The following is a 17,179-nucleotide window of genomic DNA, read 5'->3' as shown; positions in this document are numbered from 1 at the left end:
TGTGCACCCAAATTTACCAGGTTAACAAGATGTTTAGGCGCGGTTCACACTGCACGCATTTCCAGCCGCGTTTTGGAAACGCGTGCGGGAGGCCGACACGCACGACATCAGACAGTGCATAGAGTGCACTGTCTGATGTTCACACTGCATGCGTTCCGGACCTGTGCGGTCCGGGAACGCATGCTGCACGCATTTTTTGTAAAAACGCCTGGCTGTCCCATTCACTTTTCAGTGATGGAATCAGCCACGCAACGCACACACACACGGATGGCGTGCGTTCGCATGCGTTGTGTTCCGCACACATGGCCATCCGCGTTTGTGATGTGAACGGGGCCTTAGGTAGGCGCATACAATAGAAGAAGTCCTGTTTCAGTCAGGTGCTAAATGATTCTGTGCAAAAAACAGTGGGAGAAGACAAGAAAAGTCTGGCACTATGGTTTATTATCAGCATGTGGTAACAGTGCGAGCAGTATCAAAAAAAAGCATGGATGCAACAACATGCAAAAATCTGACATGCAGTGAGATGATGATACAAAACATATTAGCTAGTGCTGGAATGCTGTACCTGGATGTTGGGAGGTGGCAGATGTGGGCGCCAATGAGGTGCACGGCCTTACGACCGTTTTCGCAAAACCACCAGCAAGCAAACAAATACTCAAAATAATTTTGATAATACTTTACCAACTACTTTTTTATACTTTTACCCTGCAAAGTGCTAAAAAGTTATTATAAATAATGAAAAATACTCTCCTAGGTAAAAAAAGTCAGATGAAAAAGTGAATTGCATATGGGCCATAGTGTCCTAACTCGATAGGCAGGAGCACAGAAAGCAGTGAGGAGGTAGCACCATAGAACAAATGTTAAATCACAACTCCATACTTCATGTAACAAGCAGCTCAGATGCCAATATAGCAAGACAGTCCATGAAAAATTTTAGAAGGTAAGCAAAGTATGCACAGCCTTGGGATATAGTAAAACACCAATTATAACCAGGGCTGTGGAGTGCAGTGGAGTGTACACGATACAATAAAAATGTTAGATTCTCCTATTTTTTTAAACCAAAACAATCAAATAGAAAGTTGAAAATAATCTTTTATTTTCAATCAAGAAAAACGAACGATTATCAAGTTTTTTCAATAAAAATCAGACATGTTTAAAAAAAAAAAAAATCTTTATATTCGACCTAATGGAATAATCGAACCAAATTATTAAAAAAAAAAAAAAACTGAAAAATTGTACCATGTATGGGCACCTTAAGGTGTCGAAGTCTGAGCCATTTGGGTACCTGGAATCGGAGTCAGTGGTTTCATAAACTGAGGAGTCGGAGTCAGAGTTGGATGATTTTTGTACCAACTCCACAGCCCTGATTATATGTTAAAAGTCATAATTAATGTACGGGCAAGTCCATGGCCAATACCACTCACAAATATCTGTGATGATGTACAGTTTGAGATGTACATATAGTTGTAGACTATAGAGTACCCACTTTGAGGTCATCATGCTCTTTAAACTCTCCAAATACTGTGTCTTTATGTTTCTATGCTGTTCCCAACTGCCTTGATGTCAGCCACTGTTAGATATAGTTAATGCTAATGGTGGCACTCACCAGTTTCTGCTCTGCTCACAGATTCCTTCCAGTATGTGGTATCTAGCGGACCCTGTGAGTGCATTCATTAAAGTTGAGCTGGACTGCACACCGCCAAGAGGGTGAGGAAGAGGGTCCCAGCCAACAGCAGAGGGGTCCTGGAAATCAGGCAAGCCTCTGAAGTATCTAGAGATTTCCCTCTGTAGTTGTAAGCATATATTTTTTTTTTAACCCTACGGGTTAGGAGGACTTTTGCCACATCCCTTACACATAGTAGAGACTTACTGCCCAAAGCAGTCTTCTGTAATCAATTCAAGTGACAGTTTACCCATGATCCCTACACAGACATGCACATTATACTCCTTAAACACAGACCAGCAACACGTTTATACAGCACTTAAGTCACAATCTCCACAGGGGACAGTCCTTGTGCATGAGTATGAGCAGTGCCAGCAAAGGTATCAGCCATCGCTCAGCCGAGTTGGTCCGCCTGGCAGATTGCTGGTTGAGCTAACTAGTCGGGGGCTGCTGTACACACACCGGATTATTGGTGGAGGCGGTCGTTATCAGCCAACTCAGCTGACTATAATCTAGCGTGTGTATGGGGCTTTAGTCCACAATGAGGCACTATGGTGTGGCCAACATAGAACCAATGAGTATCTGGCAAATAATGAAGACTTTGCTACTGCACACACAACTTTTGCTTCAATAAATTGTTGAATGCAAAAGTAGGCATTGTTCTATCGCTCCTAGCACTTTCAAAAATCAGTTAAAAAAAAATTCTCTTTATGTTGTTGGTTGGTCCAGATAAGGTTGCAATACTAATGCTACATACACATTTTAAACTTCTGTTCTACCTAGGATTTAAGCCTCGACAATTGGGAATTGGAACAATTCTTTTAGTCAAGAACATTTTTTCGACCCCAAGCCTGACCTTATCTGCATTTGTTTCAATTTGATGTATTGTAAAATACAGGGCTGTGGAGTCGTACAAAAATCATCCAACTCTGACTCCTCAGTTGATGATACTACATAAACTGAGAACTCCATTTTCAATATAGGTATGTAAGTGGCAGTTCCTGTCTGAGTCAGGACTGGGTCAGACTACAGTGTGACCCTCACTGATAAGAAATTATAACTATAAAACACTCACCTAGCAGAAAATGGCTTGAGAGCAGGAAAGAGGTAAAAAAGGGTCAATAGTTCATAGATTTTAGCTCTGGCTTACTTCAATAAACGCGTCATTGAGCAAAAACAATAAAACAGTAAAAAAAAAAAAAAAAAAGTAGATTTAAATATAAAATAAAACTGTAGAATTTCTTAAATAGTCATTTTTAGCAGAAGGGGGATATATACAATTGTTTAGTTTATTTTCACCTCGGGTGTACTTTAAGGTGGTATCTTATTTTTGGACCAAAACAAAGCTCCTGGCCAGGAAGCTGACACTATCTAGCCTGTTAGCCAACTAACACTGTCATTGCCAACTTGAATGCCCTGGAACCTAGTCTGCAGAATAAGATTTACTGGAACCCCATATGAGCCGAGTTCTGACTTGTAGCCCTGTCTCCTTGCAAAAAATACTTCTGTTTTTCTATATCCAATATATTAGCCCTTGGTAGGAGTAAATGTAGATGGTGCAGACATGGAAAGGAACAAAGAGCATCGATCAGGCTTTAGGCAATCTAACTGTGGGGACATACCATCTCCATGTAGTATAGAAGTTTACCTACACAAGCTACTCAGAGTATTCCGAATCAGTTATCCTCATATTTCATAGAGGTGGTAAAATTGGTCAGTGGTTGACCAATCAAAGTTGAAGGTGTGTACTAGGCTTATGCCTGCACACACTGATGACTAATGTCGCTCATCGGTGATCAGAACCGATCCACTTAAGCGACATTGCGGGGCCAACTCTGTACAGAAACAGTCAGCCTGTAGACTGACTATGCGCTGTTTAAATGCAGTGAGGTGAGGACCGATGTAGCGGCACAAATGTGATGTTATGCGGCAGGAGGGGCGAGCGCAAAGACAAAGTAATCAGACATCAGCCAAGTTGATGCGCCTGGCAGAGCAGTGGTCGCTTGCTGGGGGCCACTGTACACACACTGGTCGTTATCGGCCACCTCACCCGACTTTAGTCATGCGTGTACGGGACCTTAAGGGGGATGTGCAGGTACTCTGCAGGGGAATGGGGGGATTCTTCCTCTATCACACACAGGGCTGTGGAGTCGGTCCAAAAATCCACCGACTCCGACTCCTCAGTTTAGGATTCCACCGACTCCGACTCCTCGACTCCGACTCCTCTAATTTGCATATTACAATTTTGTTGATTAAAAGTATGTAACATGAAATTCGTCTCTTAACTGCCAACGCTTAGGAATTTTACAAGACAACTGAAGTGAGACAACTGAAGTGAGAAGGATATGTAGACTACTAGATTTATTCCCTTTAGACTAAAACTAGTCCTTGGTAAGAGTACTTGTAAAAGGTACAAACCGGAACAAAGAACACCTATCAGGCCCTAGGCAATGTAAGTGTGGGTACATGTAAGAATGATGTGCAGGTACTCTGCAGGGGAATGAGGAGATTGTAAACAGACAACACCTCTGTGTTCAATGTGCACAGCATTCTCAGTGGATTCCCTGCAGCTCTGTGGGGAGTGCATATGTAGAGTATAGTACTACTGTGTAACAAAGTAAACTCGAGACAGATGAAATTAAAGTTTTAGACATACCTGGGGCTTCCTCCAGCCGCCTTCAGGATAATCAGTCCTTCGTTGTCCTCCTCCACCACCTGGATCTTCTGCTATGAATCCAGGTACTTTAACCAGTCGGGTGTAGTGCGCATGCACACACTCCGCCGCCAGGAGCATACTACACCTGTGCAGCACTATTGCGCAGGTGCAGAATGTTCCTGGCTGTGGGAGCGGCATGCGGCCGGACAGCGCTGACTGGCTGAATTACCAGGACTCATAGCAGAAGATCCGGGTGGTGGAGGACAGCGAGGGACTGATTAGCCTGAAGAGGGCTGGAGGAAGCCCCAGGTATGTATAAAACTTTACTTTTCATCCGTCTCAGTTACCCTTTAATTTGTAGTCACCAAACCAAATTTTAACAACATATCAAATTATTTGATTTCATCAGCAATGAGAGTGCGTACATTTGCATAAATCAGCATCAATGCAGAATTATTTCCATCTCATTGACCATCTCTATTAGTGACACAGCTACACATCAGGCTTTATTCTTACAGCATAGATGTTATTTAGTATATATAAGAGATTCCTGTGTACACATCATATATACAGTCACAATCAGATATGTATATCTGACCTTAAAAATACGGGGACTGCTTTATTGAAGCAGCACAAGTAACGCATTTTGATTGGTTCATTTCATTTTTGTGGACTAAGCACAGCTATTACTGTATATATACATTATTTTTAACCACTTGAGGACCCACCCTTTACCCCCCCTTAAGGACCAGCACTGTTTGTTGGGATCTGTGCTGGGTGAGCTCTGCAGCCCCCAGCACAGATCAGCGGGCAGGCAGAGCGATCAGATCGCCCCCCTTTTTTCCCCCCTATGAGGATGATGTGCAGGGGGGGTCTGATCGCTCTGGTGGGCAGACTTGTTGCGGGGGGGGGGGGGGGGGGGGCACCTCAAAGCCCCCCTCCGCGGCGAAATTCCCCCCTCCCTCTCCTACCTGCTCATCCCCGGTGATCGGGGCTGCACAGGACGCTATCCGTCCTGTGCAGCCAGTGACAGGACGTCCCCTGTCACATGGCGGCGATCCCCGGCCGCTGATTGGCCGGGGATCGCCGATCTGCCTTACAGCGCTGCTGCGCAGCAGCGCCGTACAATGTAAACAAAGCGGATTATTTCCGCTTGTGTTTACATTTAGCCTGCGAGCCGCCATCGGCGGCCCGCAGGCTATTCACGGAGCCCCCCCCTCGTGAATTGACAGGAAGCAGCCGCTCGCGTGAGCGGCTGCTTCCTGATTAATTAGCCTGCAGCCGGCGACGCAGAACTGCGTCGCTGGTCCTGCAGCTGCCACTTTGCCGACGCGCGGTATAAGCGTGCGGTCGGCAAGTGGTTAATGACTATTATCTGAGAAATAGAACATTTTATCATATTTTCTATTTTAATTACAGTTACAAATTCATTAGGAGTCGGAGTCGGTGCATTTTTTCCCGACTCCGACTCCAGGCACCCAAAATTGCCCGACTCCACGACTCCGACTCCACATCACACAATCTTCACACACAAGGTAAACCAGGTTTACTGGCGATAGAGAACACCTCTGATGCCACAGCCCTGGTAAAATAGGGATGAACACAGATTTCCACTTTAAAGGGAATCCGAGGTGAGGGTGATATGGAGGCTTCCATATTAATTTTCTTTCAACCCCACAGGCAGTATGATTCTTTCTGGATTTTAGGGTCTAAAACCAGTGCAATTTTTTTCAAACTTGTAGACCCTAAAATCGGGAAAAAATTATGCTGCTAGAAAGCCTGCAGCAGCCCTGGCACATTATTCACCTCCCTGGGATCCAGCGCGGCAGTTCTCCCTCTGTCCTTTGGGTGGCACTGTAACCCTGTAGTGAAACCGCTGTCTGTAGTCATGACAACAAGCTGCAATCTCACCCAAGGGATACAGAGCATCTGAGGACAGGAAAGAGAATGACTGCCGGTGTCTGGATCCAGGGGGAGGCGAGTTAAAACACCCGCTGCGCATAGCACTCTGCACAGACCTCCTGCCAGCTACCACGAGTCAGGGTCGGGACTACCACTCATGGCTTGTTATTTCCACCCCAAGCCTGACCAGGGATAACAGTCAAGGAAGTTAAACAATACCAGTTTCCTGGCAGTCCTTCTGAACCTGTGTCTCTAATAATTGTATCCATAGACCCTGAACAAGCATGCAGCAGATGACTCATGTTTTACTGGATAAGCCATATGCTTGTTCTTCGGTTTTGAGCAGACACTACTTATGCCAGAAGATCAACAGGGCTGCCAGGCATTATTTACAAGGAAATAAATATGGCAGCCTATACATCCCTCTCACCTCAGGTCCCCTTTAAAGCTATTATTTGCACTACAGGTGGAAGAATTCTTCTGAACAAAAACAATGTTGAATAAAGGAATTCAGATTTAGAAACTAATGGTTATAGTGATACTGAAGTAAAGGCTCATACACACATCAGACCATAGTCTTTTGAAAATGAAAGATCACAGACCAATGTTACCCCCTTCCATGTAGTATGAGAGCCATACCTACACAGTCTATTCTATGGAGCTGAACTCCCCATCAGACAGAAATCTTTGCAAGATGCTGCACACAAAGATGCTGTAGACATTCAAAAGATCAGTATCTGCAAAAGATCTGTTCCTGCAAAAGATCCGTTCCAGCAAAATGCATTCATAGTCTATGAGATGAATGCAATTTGCAGGAACGGATCTTTGGCAGGAACGGATCTTTGGCAGGAACAGATCCATTGCAGATGCGGATGCAATGTAGCAGCGGGCACACTAACAGCGGCGGGGATAAATACTCACTTGCCTGTCTACCTATGCTGGGGCCACCTAATACTAGCTACACCTGTCCCTGGCTACCTATGCTGCAACCACCTACTACTGGCTACACCTATCCCAGGCTACCTACACTATGGCCACCTACTATTGGCTACACCTGTCCCTGGCTACCTATGCTGCAACCACCTACTACTGGCTACACCTATCCCAGGCTACCTACACTATGGCCACCTACTATTGGCTACACCTATCCCTGGCTACCTATGCTGCGGCCACCTACTACTGGGGTGGGTGGGGGGCACATAATTGTATAATACCGTAAGTCCAAATAATTGTATAATACCGTATACTGTGGTATTTTTACGGTTACCATTCCGTGAAATTTCATACCGTTGCAACTCTAGGTTCTGTACTGCGCATGAGCCCAATCGCCCATGCACAGTACGGAGCCACACATATTCGGAAGCATTCTGGGACCCAAGTGCTTCCAAAGACTTCCAAGTCTCGAAGGCAGCCTATATTAACGGGTGACAGAGCTGGAATGAGGACACCAAGAGAAGACCAAGAAGGCTCTATGAGATCCAGAGCTTCTGCTTTATTTCTCCACCCAGTCACTTCAGAATTGCTTGAAATAATCAGCTGTTGGGCATCAGTCATTCAAAACTTTTAAATCTACCTCTATTCAAATTTCTGGTTCAAATCAGGCAAGTTAAAAAACTCAAAGCAAAAGAAAGTGACAGGTCAAAAATCACAATGAAAAATATCAAGGGAGAAATCGGCATAAGGCTATGTTCACACTGGTGCGTCAGACCATGTTATCGCAATGAGAGCGTGAGGCATGCTGTGCAGTACCAGACAAAAGGGACTGGAACAGTTGCAGTAAAGCTTGTTTTTTTTATTAATTGTATCCTTCACCATATGTGTCACATTGCATGTGCAAAGCTTAATACAACTTTTCCTCTTCATTACTATCCTGTTTTTACAGGATACACAACACAACGCCCTAGTGTGATCCTAGCCTAATACCCAGGCAAGCAGCATATCTCAAGAGGTAGTCAGTACCGGAAAGCAGTATCAAACTAAGCTTCTGGAGAATTTACTGATTTGCCATGCTGCAACAGCTCTCTGATCACTAATGCTGGGCATACACGGTGAGTTTTTGCGCCGGTATCGAGCCAGCGGCTCGATGCCGGCGCGTCACCACTCGTATCGATTCCCACAGGTCCCCGTGAGCGCTGCTAATCATCCGCTCGTTTCTTCCATTGCTCTCCCCGCCGGTATCAAGCACAATAGAGGATGGCCGCAGTGACATTTGTAAAAAAAAAAATGACAGGGGGGACAGGTTGAATATTATCAATCGAGTCATCAGCGGCTCGGCTGATAATATAAAACTTACCGTGTATGCCCAGCATAACAGCAAAAGAAACAAAAAAAAACAAAATCTGTGGATAGTCAATTTAAATTAGAAAACTGGCATGAAATTGGAAATTGGGAAAATATTGTTTCTTATTTAAAAGGACATGTGAAGCGAGAGGGATTTAGATGGACCATATTTATTTTATTTGCCTAATTGTAAGGCAAAAATCACACTTATTCCACCACACTAGCCAGTATTTCCAAGGCCGGTTCACCGGTGCCAGACTCCAGCAGGTACACCACTCCTGCAGCACACTAGATACAATTCAAGAATGGAGACTGCACACCAAAGGTGCAGCATACAACTGTATTGGAGCAGACAAAAGTGCAAGATACACACGACGTGTTTCAAAAACCATTTGTTGCGCACTGACAGTTTTCATCCACATTCAGTTGAAAAGGGCATCCCCAAGGAACAGTTTCTGAGGGCCAGACAAATCTCATCGTCTGTAGATGATTACGACAGTTCGTCGGAAAAACTGATCAAAAAGCTGGTAGAAAAGGGATATGACGAGCATGGCCTGAGAAGGATCAGTGGGGAGGGGAGATCCCTGAATAGAGGAAGCCTACTGCTTTAAAAATCCAAAAAGAAGTCTGACCGCATACCATTTGTATGCGATTACGGGCATCTGTCCAAAATAGTCCGGTCAGTGGTGCGCAAATTCTCATCCGTCAAATGGTGTGAAAGTGCAGATCAGGGGCAGGTTTACCTGCTTGAGTCCTTACGTTGTGTATGGACTCAAGTGTCCCTGTGGTCTGATTTACATCGGGAAGACTGAGAAACCTGTTAAACAACGCATACAGGAACATAAGAGAAGCATTACTAACCTAGCAGAAGGTAAAAAAGAATATGAATCTTCGGTTTCTCGACATTTTGTTATTATGCATCATACAGCTGCTCAGTTGAGATTGTTTGTATTGGAAGAAATTCCAGCCCTGCGTAGGGGAGGGGACAGAAAGAAAATGCTGCTACAGTGAGGCAAGATGCATTAGAAAATTTAACTGTGTATATCCTAATGGTCTCAATGAGTGTTTAAGTCTGAAGTGTTTTCTATAATTCCACTTTTCCAAGTATTATTGTGAACTGTCTTGAAATTGGTTGCGTCTCACGCGGTCGCGTAGACGTCATCAGACGTCCTCCAGGCTGTACTGTGCAGGCGCAGTAGTTCTGCTCCTGTGCAGTACAGCCTGGAGGACGTCCGATGACGTCAGCGCGACCACGTGAGACGCACGTTGGAGCGCACAAGAGCCCGACCTGGAAGCCGGCCTGGCCAGGTCGGGTGAGCCACGGGAGAAGACCGGGAGCCTCCAGAGCGGCGTCGAGGGCACGTCCTGCCTGCCACGGGCTGGAGGAAGCCCCAGGTAAGTTGATTAGTATTTTTACTTTTTTTTTTTAAAGTACTCCGTGGATCTTCCCTTTAAAGGAAATAAATATGGCAGCCCCATGTCCCTCTCACTTCAGTTGTCCTTTAAAGAGACTCTGTAACATGAAAAACCTCCCCTGGGGGGTACTCACCTCGGGTAGGGGAAGCCTCCGGTTCCTAATGAGGCTTCCCACGCCGTCCTCTGTCCCACGGGGGTCTCGCTGCAGCCCTCTGAACAGCCGGCGACAGGCCCGACTGTGACTTCAATATTTACCTTTGCTGGCTCCAGCGGGGGCGCTGTGGCTGCTTTCGGCACGGAAATAGACGGAAATACCCGATCTCCGTCGGGTCCGCTCTACTGCGCAGGCGCCGGAAACTTGCGCCTGCGCAGTAGAGCAGACCCGACGGCGATCGGGTATTTCCGCCTACTTCGGAGCCGACAGCCGTCAGAGCGCCTGCGCAGGAGCCGGGAAGGTAAATATTGACGTCACCGCTGCACGGAGGGCTGCAGCGAGACCCCTGAAGGACGGAGGACGGCATGGGAAGCCTCATTAGGATCCGGAGGCTTCCCCCACCCGAGGCGAGTACCCCCCAGGGGACGTTTTGTCGTTACTGTTCCTCTTTAAGTGAACCTAAGGCAATTCTAAAGGTAAAAAACAAATACTTCCCTAAGAAGAGGGAAGCCTCTGGATCTTGCAGAGGCTTCTCACGTCGACCTGGCCCCCACGGTTGCCAAGCAAAGACCTCCAAAAGAAATCTGACAAGTTTGTAGGGTTTTTTTTTAATGCAACTGAGCTCCTCTTCATGTACAAGCTCAACCATATTACACCTGGGCAAGTCCTGCTGTGCCTGTACAGTATGCTTAGCATGAGCAGCACTGTGCTTGCACAGCCGTACTCCCTTGGGGGCAGCACGGCCACGCTCGTGCATGAAGAGGAGCACGGTTGCAATCTTCAGGAGGGTCCTGGGCAGCTGTGGTGGTCTCCAGGGGGACACAGGAAGCCTCTGGAGGATCCAGAGGCTTCCCTCCTTTAAAGTATCTGTTCTTTTTTACCTTTGTGTCACCTCGGGTTTATTTTTAAATTATAGCCCTACTAAAAGAGAAACTGACAAACAACAGAGCTAGTGCTGGGAGAGCATCACTGCTCTGCCTATTTTTTCTCAGAGGTGCAGAGCAGTGATTTCAAATTTAACATGACAGCATATTTTGCTCTACAATAAGCCTCAACTCCCCTGCAATAAACAGGATCTGCAAACACGAATAATCGGATGTGGAAGGTTCAGAAGGGGTTTACATCCTTGGAAAATGACAGCGTCTTTCTGCGGATCGCTCAAACTCAGTCTTATCACGTGAACGACAGTCTGTACACACGCCCGATTTGGCGGGCGAACGACGGGACGTTCAAACGACTCGTCGTTTCCAAAAATCAGACGTGTGTATGGGCCTTAAGAATGACACGAAGTGTTGGACAATATGATCAGATAGCAAACACAATGAAATTGTATTGTAATTTGGCAGTCATATTAGCGCGTTTGCAGTGCAGTGAGATGGACACCATCAAAATAATGTGAGGCATGCTGTGTAGTACAGGAGAACATTTACGTTTGCAGAGAGGCATAAGTTTCATGTACAGTATACTTCACATTACAAGCGTCACGCACAATGCAACTTTTGCTCTGTGTTGTAAACACATCTTTACAGGATATGCAACGCAAATGCCCCAGTGTGCAACTAGCCTAACAGTGTATACATGTTAGCTTAATTGATCAGCAGTATTCAATTCTTATTAGCCCCCATAATTGTCCAGTTCTGGCTACAGTTTAATTGGCTTATGCGCTGTTCTGTTAGGGCTCTTTCAAATTAGCCAGGGTATGCACGAACCCAATTTTCGTGCATGCGTTGACTGACTTGGGGAAGTTGCAGTGCGACGCTGATTAGCAGCGGTAGTTATAATTCACCCAATGGGAAAAAGTCGCGGCTGGACGTTACGAAGCTCCCAGATGCGTTGTAACCTAACGCTCTGAAACGCTTCGTCTAATGTGAAAGTTAACATGAAAGTCAAATAGACTTTCATGTTAACTTTCTAAACGCAAACTAGGAGCGATCCGTCAAAATGCTCAGATCAGCTCCTAGTGTGAAAGAACTCTTAGGGCTACGAAACCTAAACTTAGAGGGATATGGATGTTTACTTTTTAACAATACCAGTTGCCTGGCAGTCCTGCTGATCTCTTTGGCTGCAATAGTAGCTGAATCACACACCTGAAACAAACATGCAGTTAATCCAGTCTGACTTCAGTCAGAGCACCTGATCTGCATGCTTGTTCAGGGGCTGTGGCTGAAAGTATTAGAGGCACAGGAACAGCAGAAGATTCAGGCAACTGGTATTATTTTAAAAGGAAAAATCCATCTCCTCCTCAGTTTAGGTTCCCTTTAGGCTAGGTTACACACCAGGACATTGCGTTTAGGGGACGTTATAGGGCACATAACATGCCCCTAACGCAACGCCTGGTGCTCTCTGGTGTGGACGTCGGAGTGAGCCGCGTTGTGCAGCTCACTCTGGCGTCCGTGATGCGTCCCGGCCAATCGACGCACAGAGCGGCCGCTCCAGGAAGTAAACACTGCACGTCACTGAGTGCAGTGAATATTAATTAGCCATGTGCCCGGCCGCTCTCCCCTCCTCCCCAACATGACTGAGCATGTGCAAACAGTCTAACGCGGCTTAGCCGTGTAGAACGCACAGCATGCAGCACTTTGCTGCGTTACAATGTAATGCTATGTGGGCAGTGTGAACAGCCCACTTGTGTTACATTGCTGTGCGTTGAGGGAGCGTTACAGGCTGCACTAACGTGCGCCTGTAACGTCCCTGTGTGCAAGAAGCCTCAAGTCAAATAAAAAAAAGTTTAACTTACCTGCAGCTTCTTGCAACCCCCTGGAGACGTCCTGTGCCCACGACGTTGATGTGACTACCTCCAGCAAGAAGTGGTGACCCCCATAAAGTTGACCAGTCGTCACCGGGCGGCAGCTACTGCACATGTGCGGCCCCGAAAACCCTGATCCGCGCATGCACAGTAGTGATTAACACGTACTGCATATGCGCAGAACACTCACGACTGTGGGAACATGGTGAGGAGATGCATGGCTGGCATGCATTGCGGGGATCACCGCTGCTTGCCAGAGGGACTAGGCCCGATGTCATGGGCACAGGATAACTCCCAGGTGGGGGGGGGGGGGGGGTGCAAGAAGCCCTCGGCAAATTAAACTACAGCAATTTTTTTTTTTTTATTGGACTTAAGATTTCCTATAACATCCTGTCCGGTGCTAGTCAACTTCAGGGGACCCAGCAGAAAAACTCATAGGGCAATTCAGCTAAGGTGATTGGGTGGACAGCACCCTTTCAAACTGCTAGGTTTCCAATAGGTTGTAGTAAACTACACCCACACTGTTCAGCCAATCACAACATTTTGTGCAGTAACAGGGTGCTGTGATTGCAGAACTGTTCTCAATGAGGGTTACTATGGCAGGGCCCTTCCCCCTTGTGTTCCCAGCTTGATCATGCACTCTCACTGTTGGCACCCCGCTCATGAACTTGAACTATTGTTCCCAAAGATACACACCCCCATAGCATGATCCTGTTTACTGTTTATAATTTATTGGTCTCTGCTCCTAGTACAGTATGTCCTAACTTATGTCAACCCCTTTTATGTATTGTACAGAGCTGCATAATATAATAGCACTTTATAAATACTATAAAAATGGGCGATGCGGTCTGTTCTGACCCACTGCACATGATGTGCAATCTGCATCATAAAATGAAAGTCCACAGACATTCACGTTACCATTCTCAGTACAATGACACATTCCCAAGCATTGCAATATAATGCGCCTGTGAACACTTTTGCGTTATGCAGCTTAACACATTGGAAAATGCACATGCATTCCTCTCTGTGTTAAAGTGTAAATGCAGCTTGATCTACTAGGTAGCTTAGAACGAGAGGACACTACAGGTAGCCTAGAATGAGAGGACACTACAGGTAGCCTAGAATGAGAGGACACTAGCAATTTCTTCAAAAACACTTTGGGGACTTCTGCTTGGCTGGCCAGGCAGCGAGTCCCTAGCAGCCCAGGCCAATAGGATTGCAATTTCCATATTCTTTTCACTACAGGTTGAGCTTCAGAAAAGCTAATTTCTGTCAACTGCAAAGTATGATGGACACACAACACAGACCAACATATTACTCAACCCTGTTTTGCATTCCTAAGCCCTCAGCTTCTACATGAGAGCATCCTTATTATTTTACAGAATTACGTTTCTTGCTGTCACAAAACCACAGTCCTGGCCCAGACATGTCAGTATGGCTGCCTCCATGCAAATGAAGTGAAAGTACGGGACACAGCACAAGCATGGAGAGCAGAAGTGACAGCAGCAAAGTTCAGAGCTGGGCCTGGATCCCCGGCATAGAGTACCCAGGCAGGGCAGGGGTCTCATGCCCACATCCTGCCCGGGTGGTAGGGGGGAGGGGTCCATCTTCTCCCCTCCCCTGCACATTGGACTGGCTTTCACAACAAACATGTAGGCCTGGATGACACCAAGCCAGCCGCTTCCATACCCCGAGCTGAAGTGTCGGAGCACAGGCTGCTGCAATGGAGGAAGGGAGAGGGCGCCCGGCTCCTGCTGAGCTGCAGTGTGCAGGCGGCCTCTGCCTGGTGAGGTGAAAGGACAAGGGGAGCCCCCAGCACGGCCATAATAAGAATGTCTGAGAGCAGAACTGCAATAATAAGGGCACATGCCTGCGCCAGGCACTCCGGAGAGCTGCGCGCCCTGGAGTCAGTCATGAAGCCCGGCCGGGAGAGGAGGGAGGTGCGGTGCTGCTGGACGCCCTTACCTTGCACGGTGTGGAATGCTACGAATTGAAGTCCCGGAGCTGCTGGGGGGAGTGGGGGTGGCAGCAGTGACAACACAGAGTGTGTGTGAGAGGAGGAGGAGGAGGAGGGATGACAGGGGGAGAGGGAGGGGACCCGTGTGTCAGAGAGGAGGGAGGGGCTATGGCAGGCAGACATACATTACACAGTGTGCCTGACTGGGAGGTGTGTGATGCCCTATGGCCACTGGCCAGTGGCATTACACTTCACCGGGCTCTGTGACACACACACATCGCGATCCGCATATGTACTTGGCCATGACCTATGCGTAGACTAACGAACCATGGTGTCTGGCTTTCCACATAGGCACATATAGTCATTTTACCTACGGTAGTTCTTACTGCATTCTAGGGTCTGCTAAAAGAGAACTATACCTTCAAAAGTAAGGTAAAAGAACACAATGGGACACTTTAATTAAATATAGCAGATGCTGACCAACACAGTATTGATGGGCTGCACCGTGCACGTGCATACACCTTATATAGAATGTGCAGTCCCAGCATTGCTGTGGTAGCACTACTCTCATGAGAGGGCGCCAGCTGTAGTTACATCATCTAATCTGCAGCAGTCACATGGCGTAATCTCTTGATGGACGCTGAGTCGTCATATAAGGGGAATTCCCTTTGTTAGGAAAAGCAGAGAGTACCTGCTACTAAATGAATGTTCATATAAGTCTGATAAGCATCTTTTGAGGTAAAGATGCCTTGAGTTTGCCACCCTTGCCTGGGTTATATCAGACCATTGCAGCAGTTACTAAAAAGCGTAGAGGAGGAGGGGTGTCAAACTCAATTATGTGAGGGGCCAAAATCTAATACAATGGCCTCAATTCACTAAGGGCCCTTTTCCACTAGCGCGTTTGCGCTAGCTGAATCGCAAAACCGCAAACCGCTAGCGATTTTACAATCGCTACGGTTTGCTTTTTAACATAGGAATCGCGGTAGGTCATTTCCACTACCGCGATTCGTTTTTTACTTGATCGCGATCGCGCCGCGGAGCGACTTTTGCCGCGATTTTGCTATGCAGTGCATAGCATAGCAAAATCGCGGCCGCAAACGTCGGGAAAACGGCGGAATTGCGATTCAGCAATCGCTAGCGTTCAGCGCGAACGCTAGCGACTTCTAGTGGAAAAGGGCCCTAAGGCTTAGTGAATTGACTAAGAGGTTTAGACTAGTCTACTGATGGTTTTTAGTCTACTGATGGTTTAGTGTAAATCAGTTGCATCAAGACAGAGGGAATTCACTAATAATTACCAAATGTTTTAGACCTGGTCTAAAACATTCGGCAATTCTAGGGCTCTATTCACAATAAGCATTTTGGAAAATCATTTTGGAGGTAAAATACCTCATGCGGTATTTTACACTTTTTTTTTCCCAAATTCACAAAAGTTTTCCCACATGAGGGAGAAGTTCTGCCCATCAACAGAGCTTTCTGTTGGTGGGCTCTGATCGCTGCTGGGGGGGGGGGATGTTTATTTATTTGATTTTTATTTATTTATTTGATTTTTTTAAAATACATTTGTGCATTTTTTTAAAATAATGTATTTCCCGCCCTCCCCCCAGCAGCCAATCCCAGCGATCGGCTTTCATAGACATCAGTCTATGAGAGCCAATTGCTCTCCGTGCCTCCCAGGGGGACAGCCGTGTCAAGGAATCAACTGGAGTTCATTGGATTCACTCACACTACACAATTAACATCATGCAAGCCTGGTGAGTTTTAGGGTGGCTTATGTGGAATCCCACATGTTTGCAGAGACTTAGGTCTTCAGTAAAGATGACCTTTTCCTTTTAACTACATAGAATTTGGTGGTCTGGAGAAACCACAGGATATGTTGAAAAACAGACTGTGCTGGTGTAACGATTTGCGTTGTATTGCTCAGAACTTAACTGACGTCAGTATTTTATTCAACGTGTAAAACAGGTGTTTGGTGCACACTTAATAAACAAGATATACTCAGGCACCTAATAGGTGCTGCTCCCCAGTGGCAAGGGCCCACTAGTGGGATCAAGGTCGCACGGGCAGAGGTCGGCAGCAGATCAGATATCAAGGTACAGAATCGTGAGGCAAAGATCAGAGTCTATAGACAGGCAGAGGTCGGCAACAGATCAGATTGGCGAAGGTACAGAATCGTGAGGCAAGAATCAGAGTCTATAGACAGGCAGAGGTCGGCAACAGATCAGATTGGCGGAGGTACAGAATCGAGAGGCAAGAGAGTAATCAGAGGTTCAGGCAAGAGGTCATACACAGTAATAATCAAATACAATAGTAATAATAATCCTAGGCTAAGTGCGAATCCCCGGGGTCCTGCAGGTTCAAACACACAAGGATCTGACTAAAGTCTGGGCGCTATCACCAAAGTATTC

At 46.5% G+C, this 17,179-nt stretch overlaps 1 protein-coding gene across 2 annotated transcripts in view; it reads right to left on the bottom strand.

The window, feature by feature from the left end:
- ELF2 (E74 like ETS transcription factor 2) overlaps nucleotides 1-17,179 on the bottom strand; it is a 166,574-nt gene that overhangs the window by 124,750 nt on the left and 24,645 nt on the right. The window contains exon 1 of one of the 2 annotated variants that reach the window (XM_068279734.1): nucleotides 14,783-14,873. The exons of the other annotated variant lie outside the window; for it this stretch is intronic. The gene's annotated coding sequence lies outside the window, so the exon portion shown is untranslated. Of the gene's footprint in view, nucleotides 1-14,782; nucleotides 14,874-17,179 lie in introns of those variants that run through there. 2 annotated transcript variants of the gene reach the window in all.

This window comes from Hyperolius riggenbachi, chromosome 1 (assembly GCF_040937935.1).
Source record: "Hyperolius riggenbachi isolate aHypRig1 chromosome 1, aHypRig1.pri, whole genome shotgun sequence".
Classification (NCBI taxonomy): Eukaryota; Metazoa; Chordata; class Amphibia; order Anura; family Hyperoliidae; genus Hyperolius; species Hyperolius riggenbachi.
Note: the sequence above shows the minus strand (reverse complement) of the source record. Positions and strands in the feature narration are given on the sequence as shown.